The sequence below is a fragment of the Magallana gigas genome, chromosome 7 (genome assembly GCF_963853765.1).
Source record: "Magallana gigas chromosome 7, xbMagGiga1.1, whole genome shotgun sequence".
NCBI lineage: Eukaryota > Metazoa > Mollusca > Bivalvia > Ostreida > Ostreidae > Magallana > Magallana gigas.
This window is the reverse complement of record NC_088859.1, coordinates 51,042,744-51,049,897: the sequence shown is the minus strand read 5'-3', so window position 1 is coordinate 51,049,897 and position 7,154 is coordinate 51,042,744.

Genomic DNA, 7,154 nt, shown 5'->3' with positions numbered 1-7,154 from the left:
CAAAGCGATGCTCAAAACACTGAATAAAGTGAATTCCAGAAAATTCACTTGTAAATTCCTTAAAGTAGTAACAAACTACTGTAAACAAAACCTCCACCATTTATTATGCTCAAATATTTCACAGGAACACGTTGATATTAACATTTCAATAACATGTAACAAAAGTATTTATACTTTACATAACACCATGTCTCCACATACCCAAAAGTTTATATACCTCTGACAATAAGAATACACAAATAAGCATCAATACTTCAAGATTGCATGTTGATACAATTCTGCATCATTCTTTATGAATCTTTTATAAAACTTTGCAAAAATCTTAGCATTTTACCAACCTGCAACATTTTGAATATTAGATATAGTAATAGAATTCTTCTCTGCTCTAGAAACTGAAGTTGATTTAACACTGTGTGATGCAAACTTGTTAACATCTTTATGAGGCTTTAAATAACTTTAAAATAAATCTGTACAAGAGCCACATAAATTTTTGGTACCGTACGTTCTAAATATTCTTTTAACACTAGCACAACACAAAACCTTCTACCAAGTGGGTATGCAAACATATCTAATTGTCCACACAAAAAACCTGGTCTTCTTTGGTTCGCCAAAGATTAAAGAAACCAAAATAAACGACTTATTGCCTTTGTACATATCAATTATAGTTAAGAAATGCAAAGATTGAGCTCTAGTAGCATCTATTGAAACAATTAAAATAACTTAAGTTTGATCTTTAAAGCTGACATGAATTCATAAAAGCATTTAGTCGCCATATTAGTTTCGATCGCTCCTCTACTGCCACTGGGGTATATATACCGGTTGAGAAAGTTACAGTCGGTTGCTTTCCGATCGAGGCATTCAGGTTGCACGGACATCTAAATGCTTGAACTACACATTATAGTAAAATGCTTGTAGTAAATAAAAAAGAAAACAACAATCACTGAAATACAAAATGTATTTATTCTTTGAAAGGATTTCCCAGATATCTTTATTATTTTGCACAAAAAGTGCTGCCTCACTTTGCATTCACATCAAACACGTGTGTTGTTCATACAGAGTAAATAACGTCTTTTGAAAACCTGGCAGCACTACATCCAACCCAGTAGTGAAATGTTAGTGAATCCAAGAAAGTAACAATGTTACAACGTTTCCATCCGTTTCTTCAAGAACGCTCCGTTCTTAAATCCATACGATCATTGACATTGATCGATCTGCCACAGTGTGTGGTTTGCGCATGTGCGATGTTATAACATACACAGGAAAACGGTCGAGGAATTTTATAAGTATCTGTGACAGTATTTCAGTCTGTCTTGTTTTGTCATTTATTGGATATATCTTGCCAGTGCAGTGGTTGTCATTTTATTTTTCTTCAAAACGCGTTTCTACACGTCCTTTGTCAAAGGTAACGAGTTCAGCTGTATGAAATTCCTGAATGCAGTGAAGCATGAATAGTGCTCCCAGCCTTATATAGGGGGTGTGTAGCGATAACAGAACAATTTAAATCGACAACTAATATGGCGGTAGTTGGAGAGAAAAGGGAAATAATTCGAATGTATGAATTCATGTCAGCTTTAAGTGAGATAAATTATACAGGAGACAATTTTCTAAAAAAAATGTAAGCACTTGATACACCCCATGTTTCACAATATCTTGGTTTTCCAGGTTAAGATTAAATACATCTTTTAAAAACCGAATAACTTGTTTGATCCAATATATACTCCAGAATGCTGGATTCCACATGATGACAATGCCGACCTTGCCGTGTTTATTGAACTGTAACCAAGACCATTTTCATAATGTTCTGTCAGAAAACTAAATACTTCTTTCACAGATGGTTGAAATGAATAACTTTCACCACAGAAACGTAACCATCTTCTAATAAATGTACAATACTGTTTTTTGTTGTTGAATATCTCCAGGACGCAAGCAAGATTTCACAAGTGTGTCTTGAAAGCCCTTGGTCTTCAAACTGTCTCCTGATATTCGGCATGCTACCAGTTTCAACTGGATGACACTTGGTTGTTTGAGGAATGCACAGTATTTTCTTTTTGTGTGGAAAAATCAGTGGAATTTCTATCAAACGTTCTTAAAGTCCTGCATACCAAATTTGTGTTGGCCATAGTGGAATTATCATCAGACATTCTGCACGAGCTCCTCTCTCTTAACTTCCAAACACATCTACTGATCAAAGAAAGTGATGGAAACAAATAACAAAATTTATTTGACCATGACATACTGAATGCATCAGTGCAAAATGCATCTTGATCAGGTTTCCATGATACATACATATCTAGCTGTCTTGCAAAAAAGATCTATATCTGGCTCTCCTAATTTTTGGATTAAATAATTAAATATTTCTTTTTCTAGACTGAATGTCTGCCACATTTTCTTTGCCTGGTACATGAACTGCAGTAGTCCAAATATTTCTATCACAACAAAACTGCCATATTTGTTTGTCTCACTCATTCATTTCTTCTGATCTTATTCCTCCCATATTATTAATATAAGCTATTGCTGCTGTATTATCAGAGCAAATATTCAAATGTAAATTGTGATTGATTTATAAAATGACTACTGCTTAACAAATAGCCATTATCTGATTATATACAAATTGTTGATATGATGTATCTTTTCATTATATTTCCATCTACCACCAATATTAACATCTTCCTTAACTGCTCCCCATCCATCATTAGAAGTGTAAAGATTGTCGAAATAAATTCACCTCTTATATGCTGAACTTCTCTAATGACATTCATTAATAATAAATTTTCAACTTCTTCAATTATATATACCTCTTGAGTGCGCTCAAACTTTTGTTGATATGGCATTTTTAATAGAATTAGTTTTTCATCAAATTCAATTTCACAGCATTGTGTAATTTGCTAAAATTTATTATCAGAAGTAATTTTCTGCCATTCTGTTATGAATACACTTACTCTACCACCAAGAAATTCTTGAGCACCAGAATCATATATCTTTATTGAATGAAATTGAACTAACCTTATCGACATCCCTCATGAGCTCTTTTTCTGATTCCCAAGGCTTGTCTTTAAGTTTTTTGAGAGGCCACTTTGATATGAATTTGATGTGCCTCTTCCTCGAGGGATGAATCCCCGACCTCTTCCTCTGATGGAATTTCCTCGTTCAGTAGATCTACCTCTAACACAGCGACCTCTGTAATTTATTCCGTATGGTCGAACAATGCCTTTGCACACTCTGTTGATGTCTTGAATTTCTTTAACACTTTTTGGGACATCATCTCCATACAAGAAATCAGTAAATGGGACAGAGTAGGAAGTCAAATGATGATACTCAAGACTTAAATCACTTCTTCGATTTTCTTTTTGCTTAATATTTGTCAACTTATTGTATTGAGCCATCAGCCAAATAGCATCAAGACCATATTCTTTACATTTCTGTTTGTCATCACTATTTTCTTCATTTCTTCTTATTTTATCTTAAGTATCTAGAATCTTGAAAACACAAAATGCTGCTTTGATAAAAAAAATTCCGATGTTGCTGTAAACAACTGTCATAAGATCTTGTACTCGTCCAAACTAAGTTGGTTCACACGTAATTTAGTTAACGCATTATAATTATCTGGTCTATTCACATTTTTCAAAAGATCTTGAAACTTGTTGTCTGATATTCCTTCACAAAATAAAGAATTTATCATAGTAGCCAGATCATCACCAACCTTATCATCAACAGTTTCATTCACTTTGAATATTTTTGCAGCTGTAGCAAAAACATTGTCACTTTTCGCCTTTTTGTAGGCTGTTCTTCACTTTCATTTTGATTCTAATCCGAGGAACGAATATTATTGTTCGTCTCTATTTCTGTTTCGTTGACTCGAGTTTCCTCGACACCGAAGTAATCTGCATTATTATCATAATTGTATATCTCGTCTACTGACGTTCGCAAAGTTCTAGTATCTTTTCTCCGACTACGTTGTTCTTTCTTAATATTAACAAGAATATTCATAATATCGTCTATACAAGTCACAAATTTTGACGACGAACTTTTATTAGGCCTACTACATGTATTACTTGAAGAAAAAGAATTTGTTATGACCGCGCCAATAACACTGCTTTCAGATTCTGGGGCTGATTTTTTAGTGCTCCAACTAGACTTTCTATTTATAGTCTTACGATCGTCGTCTTTTTTCGCGGTTTTCCATCTCTTCACCTTCAAGCATCCGCTATTTTGAACGGATAGTGCAAAAAACACTGTCGCTAATACCATTAAACAAAATATAAAAATTCTTGTAGAAGCCCCACTACAAGCATGTATATAATTTCAATTTTTAACTTAAACTTGTATAAAAATTACAGTATCACTACGTCGTAGCGATAAAATTTTATCAGCGAAAAAGGACCATGTCCAACCGCTCCTTAGGACAACAACACACTGGTTTGGACAAGCGCAATACGCATCTCATATGATTCCGGAAGTGGAATGACGTAACAGAATATTATTTTATCTGTATTTCTAATGCCAAATCACAACCTATTCAGTTGGTAGACGAGCTCATTAATCATTAGAAGCGTTGAATCGTAACCAAGCCTTTGCATATCTCCAGCTATAGTACAGTTTACATTGCATTCTTAAAAAAACAGTGGTTTTGCATAAGAATTCTTCATTTTTATTCTCATCATATCGAATATTATCAACTTAATACGTAAACCCCTAAAAAACAAAGACGTGTTGTTAAATCGGACGTTTGTTGTAACTTGTAACTCCCTATTTTTCCAATCATGTACTCGGTTACGTGGATCAATCTGATTAAAATCAGATCCTCGATACTCCCGTTTTAATGTGAAATGCTAACAAATGATATTCGGGTGAGCTAACTGGACCCTTTCAGAGGTCATAGATGCCCTCTAACGCTTATTAAAATCAGATCCTCGATGCCCCCGTTTTAATCCTCGTAGAAACACATTTTGCGTAAATTTTGTTGTAATAAAGTTACGATTTCTTACATTCTGATCAACAGTTTTGGAAACAGTTTATTGAACTAATGGTGCAGCTAAAAAATAATGCTTCTGGTGAAAAAGAATTAGATACGAAATTTTTAAAAATATTTCAATAAAAATTGGCAACAAAGTTATTTCGACATTAAGGTGGCTCTATACACCCACAGTTTATTCCAATTTTCAATAAAAGGCCACAAAACATATACTTATTAAATATCAAAATGGTGATAGGAATACTATAGGTATTTTTAAAGAATTTTTTAATGTTTTTTCGTGTTTTTGTAAAATATTTTTTAAAAAGACAGCTATTAACAAATTGAGAGAAAATTTTTTGTCATATGATGGATATTTCCTTCAGACACATAAAAAATATAACACTTCTAAACATTCAAAAATGTTATTATTGCAAATTTTTTTAGTATTTCCCCAAAACATAATTTTTCATATTTTCTTACTCTGTTGACAAATCATCTGAAAAAGTTGCTTGATGTTATAAGAAAATGTATTTTAATAAATGTGACATAAAAAAATGAATGAAAATCATTGCAAATAAACGCAAAAAATATTTTAAATTTTATTTGGTATGAAAGTTCCCTGGCTAGGGGTTATCGTTCCTAAGTCCCAATGCCCAAACACCTTGGGGACTTTTCATTTCTGAGTTGAAGAAAATTTCCTAAATATAATGTTGGAATGATAAATACATACATATTTTATTATAGGCCTGTATAAGTGAATATATTCGCTTTAATGCAAAACTAAGTCAAATTAATAAAGGGGAAAATTGACTAAGCTAATAGGATTTATGTATTCCAACCTGAGAGAAATTCAAAGCAACCCTCTCATCCCCTTAAGGTGTCGATATTAATGTTCATTAAAATATATTATAATTGAAATATTTTCACCTGTTTAGAATTTTCTTTCACAGTATTCAACCAAAAATACGTTTTAGAAAATTTTGGAAAGTTGAAAAATTTATTGTTCTCAAGGGAAATCGAACTCGTGATCATCAGGTCTGCTATGATCCAACTAACCCACTGCGCTACGGCGTAACCTATCAATGATGGGAAAGAAACTATTTAAAAAATAATACTTTATTTTATTGTTTATTTCGATAAATAATACCACACAACGTGAAGGTGTCACATACCACATTATTTGTAAGTAATGAATTTTCCAATTATCTGGTCCCGAGGTTATAAAACTTTCTTGAGTACGATCTCGTACTCCAAATCGTACTCCGTGCTCCAAATCATACTCGTACTCAAGGTATCGAGGTTATAAAACTTTTTCATACTCATACTCGTACTCCGGCTGAGTACAAAACGGCGATTTTCTGAGTAAGCTTTGAAGCTTTCTCAAAGTCGTACTCAAGGCATTTAATCTAAATAAAATGCAGTGCGAACATATGATATTGTTCATATTGTAACATTGATGTATTACATGCTATAATTTAATCATATATACATGTATATGAATTAAAATGGAAAGTTTTTACCATTTTATTAATGACACATCTACATGTAGATATAATGGAGGTAAGTTTAAGAGTAAGGGCGAACTGCAACCAAGATTATCAAAATAACTCTTAGATAGTTTGCTTCATTAATTTATGTACATATACATGTAAATCTACGTACAAAATACTTTCGTTGAATAGCTCGACTTTTTAAGAATTCTGTTTTTAGTCAAATACGACCCATACAGCCCATCATTTAAAACAAAGAAATCAATGTTCATGTATCGTTATTAATCAATTTCAATCAGATGTACTTGCTGGGTCCCTTTTTGGGAGTTGATTTTAATCAACTCTCCTATGCAGTTACTCTGGCAAACCGAAAGTGAAACAGTGTTTGGACCTAAGCACAAATCATCACCGCTGACAAGACTTAGATCTTGAAAATAATTGATAAATTCGGTGAACTGTATGCTGTATCATTGTTTTTCAAGGAAACGCATTTATAAATACTTTGAAAATGGTAAGATTTTATATAGTACGAACAATTTAATTATTTTTGTAGTCGTATGTATTCCTACGCCAGTCTTGTTCAACCAGACGCTCGGCTGTATCCGTAAATCCCCGACAAGTGGAGAGTCTCTCTTGGTAGTCGGAGATTAACGGACACAGCCGAGCGTCTTGTTGAACGAGACTAGAGTTCAATATTGCTTGGATCCAGA